We start from the raw sequence: 12,972 nt of genomic DNA on the forward strand, positions 1-12,972 counted from the left end.
AGGGCTAGGGAAGTTCTTGACTGAACAGCAGTGACATCCTAGCAGTGTGGACATTGCACTAATGCCACATAAGTAATCAGTACAGAAATGCCCTTCTTATCTTTTACAGCATCACCACTGTGCTGAAGTGCTGACTCCTGAAAGAAGCTAAAGACATTTTCTGGACAGTGCTACCCTGAATAAAAAAATACTTCAGAATGCCACCCCCTGCAACTTAAAATCCAGCTCTAAACAAATAGCTCCACTCCAGTCAAGTCAGAGGAATTTAGTCAATATCTCTCTCTCCATGACACTGGGGATTTTCTGGTAAGTCATAATTCAACCCTTTGTTAGAGGGAAGAAAAAAATGTAAATTAAAAATCTCAGCCAAGCCACTCCCAGCAGCAATAACCAAACTCTCTGCTGGCTAAACAAGAGGCCACCAGACTGCTATCAGAACCTCTCAGTTTGCTATCAGTTTAGACCACAATTAATTTAAAATTTCTGCTTCCAAAGTAACGTAAGGGAATACAATAATCCCAATTTACTTTTTTAATAAAAAGCTTAAGTGGAAAGAGCCCACTGGGAATGCTCAGCCCGGGCCAAGGTAATTCTCATCATGAGGAGAGGCGCCCGTTTAAAATGCACAGTCACAGGGCAGCTGGCGTTTCTTCCCAGAATGCTTCCTCTGGGCTTAAGTAGATTCTTTTATCTGTTTTTCTCTTTTTTTTTTTTTTTTAAAGTAAAGTTGGACTTGTAAACACTAGCAACAATTTCCTTAGAAAAGCAGGTCTAAAAAATCAGGAGTCCCTGTTCAAAGAATGCTCTCCAAAAGCTATAGGGAGCAGAGGAATTAAGGAGCAGATCATAAAATAAAACCCAGAAAACATATAAAGCATCCAAATAGGAGGCAGGATCTCCCTCCATGAACAGTTGGACATATCAGCCATAGTAGAGCAGGACTGGGCAACTGGATGTATACAGAGAAACGGGGGCAGGCATCTGAAGTGAATGCTCCAGGAGGCCTTGCTCAAGAAGGTGGGTCAGCAAGAACCCACCATGGGTCACAGGTGGCATCTGATAAGGTACAGATTTTGCCTGTATTCTCTACTACCTGGGCTAACCAATGAGAACAAAACAGGGTCTTTCTGTGCAGTGCCAGAAGTAGTGTAGCAGGAAAATTATTCAGGTTTCTTCTTAGGCATATCAAACAAGAAATAGAGCTTATGAAACTTGGTGCAAGATGGAGGCATTGTCACAAAAACAAGTTTTCAGTAAAATCCTAATGCCTATATTTAATGGGCAGCATTTTTATTTGACCCTTTTGTGGATGATGACAATCACATCCCTTGTTTCTATGACAACAGAGTTTTCGGTTTCTCTTCCCATTCTTTTGCCTATACTCGGTCTCCTTCACTCTGTACTCCTATATAGCCATGTTTCAGTGTTTCCAAGAGGTCCCTCAGTGGCTGTCATTCTGTCACGCATGCTCCACTCCTCTATAGGTTGATCAGCAATAAATAAATGACTGTCTAATAAATTCCCACCCTTTTGAAGGCATTATACTTACATAACCAAAAATCTGCCAGAAATCTTCACCTGCATTTCCATAAGGCATTTGAAATTAATCATATTTAAAATTAGACTCTTCAGCCTTTCTGGGCAAACTTGCCTTTCTCCTTCATTTCTCTGCATAGTTTTCACATTGTCATCTGCTGTGGACAGAATCATGTCTTCCCTAAATTTGTATGTTGAGGACCTAAATGCTCAATCTGATGGCATTTGTAGATGGAAACTTTGAGATATTATTGGGTTCCATGAGGTAATAAGGATTAGGTTTTCATGATGGGATTAGTGATATATGAAATACATCACTTATAAAAAGATAAGAAAGACACTGCTGTCTCTTTCTTGCTCTATGGGCTGAAAGAGGAGATCATGTGATTGTACTAGATGGCAGCCATCTACAAACCAAGAGAATTGGCCTTAGAAAAACTTTGATCTTAAATTCCTGGCCTCAAATACTGAGAAATAAATTACTGTTGTTTCAGCCACTCAATATGATATTTTTATATGGCAGACCATGCTGACTAACACCATCCTCAGTCACCTGGGATAGAGACTAAACATTAATTTCAGTTTATTTTGTCTCACTTCCCTTCCATATTCAACCAACTTCTATATTATTGACTGTACCTCTCTGATTTGCAAATATGCCCTCTTTCCTCCAACTTCGCTCCTTCTTCTTTAATTCAAGTCATATTATAGATATATGTTATATATGTTAAGAACTAGTAAAATACAGAACATCACAATGATATTAAATTAACAATTAATATTAGAAATTAAACATTTTTCAGTTTGGAAATTGAAAGCACTCTTCAAAAATCAATGAATTAACAAAGTAATCACAGCAAAATTATATGTTTTAAAGTTAAAAATGAATTACGATTTAAAGTTGTGGAAGTCATCTATTGAAATTTATTTAAAATAATTACAGTATTTTTAATATAGTCAGCAAAATGGGAATATGATGCTTGGGGATGTACAATTAATCTGGTATAAGATGATATGGCAGAAGATAAAATTAGAAAATAAGACAATTTTCTGTCTGGTGATCATACAATGAAGCATTTGTTGTCATTGTTTTAAAGAACACAGAATTATTCAGATTTTTCCCTAAAGCTATTGGTAAGACATTAAAGTGCATGGCATGGTCAAATTTGCATTTTGGAAAAATCAATCTGTTGCCATTGTGGAAGACTGAGAAGTATGTACATGAACTGAGGGCACTGTAAAGGGGGAGGGCAGTCAGAAGGCGGAGATAATTTATGAGGCTATCAAAATAGTCCAGATAAAATTTAATGTGGCCTGAATTTGGCCATGCATGGTGGCTCATACGTGTAATACCAGCAGGTTGGGAGGCCGAGGCAGGTGGATTCTGTGAGGTCCAAAGTTTGAGACCAGCCTGGGTACTGTAACAAAACCCCACTCTACTAAAAATACAAAAATTAGCCAGCCATGGTGGCAGGTACCGGTAATCCCAGCTATGTGGGGGGCTGAGGTACAAGAATTGTTTGAACCTGGGAGGCAGGGGTAGAGGTTGCAGTGAGCTGACATTATGCTACTGCAATCCAGGCTGTGTGACAGAATGAGACTCCATTTGAAAAAAAAAAAATATGTGTATATATATGTGTGTATATATGTATATGTACACACATATATATTTGTATTTATATAATAGCATTTGTGCATATATATTATATATATATTTAATATTGTATATACTTAAACATAGTGTATATATTACATATATAAATATATATTATATACATTAATAGCAAAAATAAATTGAACAACAAACCCCTGTGACATGAGTTTACCTATATAACAAATTAGCACATGTTTCTCTAATCCTGTGTTTTTTCTTAAGGGGCAGAGAGGTTAATAAGCAAGAAGGGGAAAGAAGGAAGGGAGGAGAAAGAAGCTCCCCTATACAGATGGAGGTGGACTCCAAAGCTAATAGAAGGAACCCCACCTGCCACAGGTACCAGCTAGGTATATATACAGAGGCTGGATGAGGCAGTGTCTGATTTGGATAGGGCTCAGCGGATTGATTTGACTAGGCATGTCATTCCCATAGCCTGCAAAAAAGCTGGCCCTCCCACCCTAACCTTTTAATATGCAAATACAGGGCACCATGATGTTCTATACTCGTGGGGATATGTGAGCTCTGCCATGTTGCCAAGAACATTTTGGGCAAGAGCAAGAAGGCTGAGGGAATCACCATGTTGGACCCAGTTTCTAATGGCTTCCAATTGCATATCAAAGGTTTCTGGCCTGGCTTTAAGAGGAAGGGCTTTACAAGAAACTTTTCTGGAGGTACTTTAATAAATGAAAACTTCCTAAGGACCCCATTTTCTATCTATCTGCCTAAAATAATTTCTTAATAACTCCTACCACATTCCTCCCTGTGGAGATGCCACACTAACTGCTGTTGGGGGTTTTGGGTGATGACTCTTTCTGGCTACTTCCTGCTGAAAAGGGGCATCCAATGGGGAACAGCAGCTAGGGCTACTCCTGGGGTTGATGTAAGGATCCTCAGAAGAATGGCGGTTCTATGTGTGGTTCAGTTTATAGCACCGTTTGGAGTTTGATTGCTTCTAGGTGAGAAGAAACAATTCTAATTATAGTATTGTGTATACAAAGTCCAAATATCAATACAAGACATATAAGCAAGAGAGGGCTTAATAAAGGGGTTAGCCAATTCCATAAGGAAGACTGGAATTTATTAAAGACAGATTGTAGTCACTCAGGGCTGAAGCCAGCATTTTCCCTGAGCCTGCCAATAATTTTGATTTGATTTTTAAGTACCTGTAGGTTTTCCTTTACTTTACTAGAGGCGTTAATCCAAAAGCAGCATGTTTCATTTAAAACTCCACCACTAAACCCAATAAAAAGTCCTAGCAGACTCAGTGATAGTAAAACTTTCATGCTTCCTTTTCGTTAATAACTATCCCTGCTATAAGGATAATAATTAAGCAAAATACAACAGCAATGGAAACTCTCTATTTAATATTTCAGTTAGAAGGTGCTACTGTGTGTAACCCTATTAAATAATAGAGTATAGCAATTTCCACAAGTGTAGTGTAGTAGATAATTTCCATCTGAAATTTTACTTGTCAAAATATAGAATTCCTCTTTGGATGTCTATGAAATTCCTTGGTTTTATTTTCCTAAACAAAGAAACCTCCAGGTATGAGCACCCTACTCACTTTTATTACCCGGCAGAATTTGCAGGATAATTGCCCAGAACTAGCATATTGATTCATATTTTTACATTACCCATACCTTATTTTTTCTTCCAAGCTGCAGAAGATCTCTACTTGATTCACAGGAATAAGCAGGGTTAGTTTAAAATGCAGATGAAAGCTTAGAAACAATTAATGAGACTAGGACTTAATAACAAATGCATGATGAGCTTTGGAGTACAATTTTTCTCTCTAGTCCTCATTTTTGGTAAAAACAAATTATGAATAAACTGTAATCTTACATTTGGCTTGATTATTTGTACAAAGTGCAGCAAGAATGATTATTTCTACATAGGCCTTTGAATTGGCTTTGATGAAACTCTGTTTCACAAGAAATTTCAGGTAAGATTATTGAAGCCGAGCCCAGCCATGAGTTTGTATCCTCAAATACCTGTGAGTTGGGTGATCCTCTCCTCTTGAGGTCCCAAGATAAGCTTGGAGCTCTCAGACCTGTTAGAAAGTGACGTTCTTTACTGACCACAGGTTAGGAAACCCTGTGCAGAGACTTTATAGACAGAGATGAGGCCAGTTCTCCTCAAGGGGATTTTATTAGCTCTGCATGTCAAGCTTGACTCCTTAAATAGAAACACACTCTTTCAGTTAAAGCCTTGGTAAAATAATGAGTTTTTCCAATTGTGTTCCATTGAAAAAGAAACATGGATTCTTATTGCATTGATGCAAACCACTATATTGCCATAAGTTAAGAGTACTCACAGATAGTTTCCAAATTCTAGAGGAACCAGGCAGAGAAATAAACATGTTCCAAATTTTGTTCACAGGAGTATACCTTACTCAATTACTAAAGGCCATAGTTTAAAATAAGTTTCCTTGACTCTGAAAAACAAAACAAGGATCTGACGTATTCCAACCAGAAGTTAAAGGCTTGCTTTAACTTTCTGAGTGCAGTCCTTTAAGTTAGCTCTTGTTTTGCTTGATATTTGTGAACATGTCAGTTCTTTAGGAGTTTCATAAGTTCTTTTTCTATTCCAATGTTACAATCTTCAAAGCTATTAAAAACCTGCATTTGAGAACACCTGTTAAAGTCCTTAATACAGCTTGATTATAAATCATCTTTTGAGAAGGAACAATGCAAGACAACAATTGTTTGCCATTGGCAACATTTCCAGGACAGTTACAGTTAAAAACATGACTGACAAGGAAGTTTGTTTATATCTGTGGTTTACAATAACTTTACCTTTAATTATGATTGATAGCATTTTAGAAATCCTATACAAATTTTGAACATATATTAGTATTCATCAAAATATAACTTAAAGAAGATTGGGCATCCTTTTGGCAATCTCATGTAATTAAACATGTCAAATACTCCTGTTTACCTCTTTTTTGAACGCTTCAGGGGCTCTCTGAACCATCCAAAAAGCGAGGCATTTAGAAGACAGTTGCCAGATTGTCACAAACTATTTTGCCAAAATGATGACTTAAAAGGTGAAAAACTTTCATTAGCTTTTACTATGACATGAAAATCCTGTTTAAAGCCAAATTTTACCCTTGTATTTGTTTGTTAATGTTAACTCAAATTTATTTAAATGAAACTTTAGAGATCATTCCATCCAATCATAACCATTTTGACCGTGAGGTGAAGTTTCTGCAAACCTTTTATAACCCTTTTCCTGAAAGGCAGATTAGCGTTTTGGTATCTCCTTGCTATGCTTTCATTTCATGCATTTAATTGCAGGGCAACCCGAAGCCAATTTGCTTCTTTTGTAATTAGATCATCTTCTAATTACAAATTAGGACAGAGTCTAATCTGATGGGAGTCTCATCTCCCAAATGCGGGGTGGGAATGGTTCCTTATTTTTCAGGTGGCCAAGAGCATGCTTCTCTTGTTTATAACTACTATTAGGCATTTCTTACAGTATATTTTTTTCCTAGTTATTACACACCAAAGCGATGTAATTTCTGATACCCTCAAAACTCAAAACTGTCAGATAACACAATGCAAAACACAACAGAACCTTTGATTTTGAGAGGGAACTATCTGCTTTTAATTCCTGGGGTTTCATGAGGAAAACAGGTTTTTTCCTCAAAACGGGGTCTGTGGCAGCTCCTCTGTTTTTCCCCAGGAGTCCCATGGCACCAGAAGTTATGTAGGCCCTTTTATGCATGCATTAAGGCTGGTAAGACAAAAAAATGCAGAAAAATTATTCAGCCAACTGAGAAGAAAAGAGCCCTTTTCCAGAAAACAAGATCCAAGAAGAGAAAAACATAAAGGCCTTTTTAATATACCTAAAACTTGAATATTCACTTTTAATTAAGCTGAGCGCTCCTTAAGAAAATGTTTTTAAATCCCTTGTTACTTGACTTTAGCCATGCCACGCAGTTAAGATTTTTAGCTTTTGAACATTACAAAAAGTAACCTCACAGGTGAAACCAATGAGCCTTAATTAGGTTATGACTTAACCACAAGTGTACAAGGTATTTTCAAAGGAGTGATGGATAGCTTTTGAAACTGCATTGCAAAATTGTGCCTGAGACAGTGAAAGAGATCTGACTCAAACAACTTCATTTTGTTTACAGCTCCCAAGCTGTCCTTGCCCATCACTGGGCATAGGCTGAACCAATTTTGGGAGGAGCCTGGATTGCAGCCTACAGTTTGAAACAAAGACAGTAACAGCTGCTTTCCCAAGATTTACTTCCCTCTTGCCTGGAAACCAGACCAAGAAACTAGCCACAGGATTAGAAACCTTGGCCCAGGAGCTATGCAGGTGGAGGCTACAAGATTTTGACCCTCCCAAAACTGTTCTTAAGATCAGTGCTTAAGATATTCTGCTGCCTGGGAACAATGGCTCATGTCTGTAACCCCAGCACTTTAGGAGACCAAGATAGGCGGATTTGTTGAGGTCAGGAGTTTGAGACCAGCCTGCCAACATGATGAAATCCCATCTCTACCAAAAATATAAAAAAGTAGCTGGTTGTGGTGGCACACACCTGTAATCCCAACTACATGGGAGGCTGAGGCAGGAAAATTGCTTGAACCCAAAAGGCATAGGTTGCAGTGAGCTGAGATCTTGCAACTGCACTCCAGCCTGGGTGACAGAGCAAGACTCCATCTCAAAAAAAAAAAAAGGTATTTGTAAACCCTGTGCATGATGGATCAGCTGGAACCAACCAGATTGACAAACTGGTTTATCTGATTTTGTGGCCTTCACTCACAAATGGCAGAGACCAAATACTGACAAGTGGTTCCAGATTATGTTCCCAAGGACATGAAACAAGATGGAGGCCTGTAGCAAAGTTTGTTACTGATTGTTTTGTTGGGCTGGCTGGAACAGTGGGCTTTTGGGGTCCTAGGCCTGCATCCTAATCTAAGATACCCTTTCTTTGACAGAATCATAAAGAAAGACATGCAAAGCACACCAGACTGTCTATAGCTTAAGACCAATCTCACAAATCCTTTTTCATTAATTATAAATTTACAGAGAATATAAACCATTATCCTTATTATCCCTTTTGTCAGTTTGCACAGGGAGAGAGAAGCCAAAAGCCCTAATGGCAAGACATTTTTACCTTTTTGCTGGCATATTAGGCCTCTGGGCTCCACTTCCCCTATCTCAACTTTAAGCCAAACATTTTAAGCTTTGGAAAATTAACTTTGCTCAGGTTGGAAGAACATCATAAAAGAGATATAAGGCATTTTAAACCACGAAATAAGAAAAAACACCATAGAAAGAAATTCTGATTAGGGTTGTCAACAGGTATTGCCTTTCTTTCTATTGGGAATGGTGTTTCCCCTATTTCATTGCCTTCCCTACTTTTTCTTTTCCCTTTTGGCCTACAATAGGAGACATGTTGCTTATCTCCAAAATTCTCTTCTGCTTGCAGAGCTGCCTGTTTTAGCTGCAGTGAGGGTTTGACTTAGCAGCAACATAACACCTCTGTGTAAGGTAAAATACCTGAGTTAAATTTTGGAAAGCTTCTGTATAACCTCTGAAGGTCATCAGAAAATTGGCCTAAGTCTCCCTTTACTTGCCTAAGGTCCTACAATAAGAAGGGAACTTGAAGAGGGACCCTCAGATAACTTCCCTGAGGGTGACTTTTTTAATTTTGGGGAAGTGTTTTCCTTGGGCCTACCTGATATGGTTGCTAAAAGAGCTGGGTTGATGTTACAACACCTGCAGAGGTTTAGTAGGAATGCCATGCTCTTGTGCCAAAGAAAATAAGCGGTGTTCTTTAAAGTAGTGAGGTTAAGGAAGTTTCAGTGTTTCAGAGCACATTCCAGAGGGGTGCAAGCTAAAGATAACTTACTACCTCATTCAGAAAAAGGAGCAAGAATAAAAGCATCCTCTTAGTCTCCTTCCTTTCCGTATGACCCAGAGTGGAGAAGGCAGAGTGCGTCCTCCAAATGTCTTACCTTCCCGGTTACTGGATCTTGGCACTTTCTTAAATGTGTGCGTGTGCATGCACGCTCACACGCACACACGCACACACGGTTGTAGACATGGTTCTCCAAGCTATGGAACCAGATGAACTGAGTGATGGGGCTAATCACGCATACCCACGCAGCCTTAGCTTATCTGCCTTGTGTACTTTCCCTTCGACTTTCTAGAACCCATGTGATCAGCCTGGCTCGGGGAAAACCAGATCTCCAGAGAGACTGTATCACCGTTGGGCAAGGTTCCTTTAACAGAGGCAATGTGCTAGATTGCCTGCTATTATGGCCAGTCCTAAGGCACTTACTCTTAAAAGAAAACAGTTCTGGTTAACTTTCAAATTTAAAATTCCCCTATTAATTAAGTACTATCTTAGCTGAAGACAGAATAGATGCTTTAAAAGAACGTAGAAATCACATGGCTATTTTCCCACTGATGGGACAATATCGGGACTAAAATCTGCTGCCAAAGATATTTTTCTCCCAACTGTTGAAGGCAGAAAGTTCTCCTTCTCAGAAAAAGCCTAGAGCCTGATTTCTACTATGTGGCTTAGAAATACCATGTGCTTGCCAGAGAAACCTTAGCAAGAGAAAGAGTTATTCAGTTACTGCCTGCCACGATTCACAATCATTTCTAACAGACCTGTTTCCCTGAACTATAAAGATTCCTGCAAACTAGACACACAGAGAGAGGGTAAGAGACCATTGATAAAAAGAGAAAGAAAGTCTGGCAACAGGATAGCTGGAAGAGAGCCTTGAAATTAAAGGACAGATTTAAAGTTCAAATCCGTTCCATACTCACCAGTCTGATGAATGAATTTCCTTTCCTGGCCAACGCACCAAAATGACAAAGCTCCGATGAGTGGAGGAACACTAGGGTTTCTGGTCTTCATGCCTGTTCAGATAAAATGACATGGACACATGTGGAGTCGTTTTAAGGAATGGATCGTTTAAGGCAAGAAGGAAAGGAGAAGGAAGAAGCTCCCCTGTACAGAGACAGAGAGAGGGGTGCTCCAAAGCTGAGAGAGGGAACCTTCCCAATTTTTAAATATATACATATATAAACAAAATATATACATATACACAAATATATATTACTTCTGTTAATACCTGTTCTAGGAACAGTTTTCAATATTTTCTTTGAAGTTGTAATTTTTTTCCTCTGGATTAAAGTTTTGCCTTTTTGAAAATTTATATTTAATAGAAGTTTTCATCATTGTGTGTGTGTGGTTATTGTTTTGTATTTAGTTTTAGATTTTCTGCCTGCCCTTTTTTCATATCTTTATACAAAATTTTTCAACTTTATTACTATCTCCAGCCTGACCTGTCTTACTTACAGTTCAGATGTAGGTCTTAAAAACAGTTTTTCAGGACTCCTTCTGTATTGCTTTGCTCTGTAGCCCAGGCTGCAGTGCAATGGTGCGATTTTGGCTCACTGCATCCTCCACCTCCTGGGTCCTGGTTCAAGCAATTCTCCTGCCTCAGCCTCTCAAGTAGCTGGGATTACAGGAATGTGCTACTATATCCAGATGATTTTTGCATTTTTAATAGAGACAGGGTTTCACCATGTTGGCCAGGATGGTCTTGAACTCCTGACTTCATGATCCACCCACCTCACCTTCCCAAAGCTCTGGGATTATTACAGGTGTGAGCCACCATGCCTGGTCTCCTTATGCATAATATTTATGTTATCACAGGTAAAATTACTTGCTTACTATTCCATTTAATAGGGAAGATATTTTTAAGTAATTATTTTTTCTGATCATAAAACTATTAATATATGTTTGTTGTCAAAATATAAAAACTTACTAAGAGGAAAAAAAAAACTCAAATTCTACCATATAGATATAGCTACTTTTATGTTTTTATAATTTTCTGAGCATACTCATCTATTTACATAATTTTGTATTTGGTGTTTCAATGTATACAGTTATGTAAGCATTGCTCAAGACATCTAATCTCTTTTTTTTTTTTTAACTTTTAAGCTCAGGGGTACATTTACAGATTTGTTACATAGGTAAACTTGTGTCATGGAGGTTTGTTGTACAGATTATTTTATCATCCAAGTATTAAGCCTAGTACCTATTAGTTACTTTTCCTGATCCTCACCCTCTTCCCAGCCTTCACCCTCTGAAAGGCCCCCGTGTATGCTGTTCCTCTCTATGTGTCCATGTGTTCTCATAATTTAGCTCCCACGTAGAAGTGAGAACATGTGGTATTTGGTTTTCTGTTCCTGCATTAGTTTGATAAAGATAATTTTCTCCACCTCCATCCATGTCCCTTGTTCATATTTATGGCTGCATTGTATTTCATGGTGTATAGGTACCAAATTTGCTTTATCCATTCTGTCATTGATCAGCATTTACATTTATTTTATGTCTTTACTATTGTTAATAGTGCTGCAATGAACAAACATGTGCATGTGTCTTTATAATAGAATATATATTTTTTGAGACAGTTTCGCTCTCTCTCCAGGCTGGAGTGCAGTGGTGTGATCTCAGATCCCTGCATCCTCTGCTTCCCAGGTTCAAGCAATTCTCCTGCTTCATTCAGCCTCCCGAACAGCTGGGACTACAAGTGCATGCCACCACACCCAGGTAATTTTTTTTTTTTTTTTTTTTTTTTTTTAGTAGATACAGGGTTTTACCATGTTGGTCAGGATGGTCTTGGTCTCGTGACCTCATGATCTGCCTGCCTCAACCACCCAAAGTGCTGGGATTACAGGTATGAGTTTATATACCTTTGGGTATATACCTAGCAATGGAATTGCTGAGTTGAATGGTATTTCTGTTTAGGTTTTTGAGTGCATATTAGTTTGGCCATTATGGAAGACGGTGTAACATTTAATTTTTTTGAATAGATAATTTTAAAATGTGTGTAACATTAAAAGTTGGAGGTACCATAATCTATAAAGTCATTGCTCTATTGTTAGATATTTAGATTACTTCAATTTCTATATGGCTGTTAAAAAGTGCTGTCTGTTGGCCGGGCACGGTGGCTCAAGCCTGTAATCCCAGCACTTTGGGAGGCCAAGGCAGGCGGATCACGAGGTCAAGAGATCAAGACCATCCTGGTCAACATGGTGAAACCCTGTCTCTACTAAAAATACAAAACATTAGCTGGGCATGGTGGCACGTGCCTGTAATCCCAGCTTCTCAGGAGGCTGAGGCAGGAGAATTACCTGAACCCAGGAGGCAGAGGTTGCGGTGAGCCGAGATCGCGCCATTGCACTCCAGCCTGGGTAACAAGAGCGAAACTCCGTCTCAAAAAAATGAAGTGCTGTCAATTACAGCACATACTTGCATATATATCCTTTTCATATGGCTAATTATGTTTAAAATTATTTCTTCAAGTAGAATTACTGTTTTAAAGTTGTATTTTAAAGCTAATTTTTATATTTTCAAAGTTCCCCAGAGAAATTTCATACTAATATATACTCTCATCAATACTATAGACATATTCCAAAGGCAGTATATTTTATAATTTGCTTCCAATGCTATTGAACTAAATATTGTTTATTCTGTTCTATTTTTTTCTTATTTCTGTGGCTTAGAAGGGGCAAAAACAATTTCAGGAGACATTGAAATATTGATATGGTTAGGTTGATATTTCTTTTGATTTCACATGAAAGAAAACTGATTTCTGTCTACATTTCCCCATAACAATGTAAAGAAGCACATTAGATGACATTAGATGAGAATTAAATGCATACCATTTCTTAAGAGCCAAGAACACTTAGTACTATAATTTACTTATGATTTTTATTTTTGTGTGGAGTAACACTGTAAGATT

The 12,972-nt window shown here is 38.2% G+C and overlaps 1 long non-coding RNA gene across 2 annotated transcripts in view; it reads left to right on the top strand.

Moving 5' to 3' along the window:
- LOC141583563 (uncharacterized) overlaps positions 1-12,972 on the top strand; it is a 455,143-nt gene that overhangs the window by 301,671 nt on the left and 140,500 nt on the right. For both annotated transcript variants that reach the window (XR_012516217.1, XR_012516218.1), the window contains exons 6-7: positions 110-306; positions 11,656-11,777. This is a non-coding gene — a long non-coding RNA (uncharacterized LOC141583563). The remainder of the gene's footprint in view (positions 1-109; positions 307-11,655; positions 11,778-12,972) is intronic.

This window comes from Saimiri boliviensis, chromosome 2, assembly GCF_048565385.1.
Source record: "Saimiri boliviensis isolate mSaiBol1 chromosome 2, mSaiBol1.pri, whole genome shotgun sequence".
NCBI lineage: Eukaryota > Metazoa > Chordata > Mammalia > Primates > Cebidae > Saimiri > Saimiri boliviensis.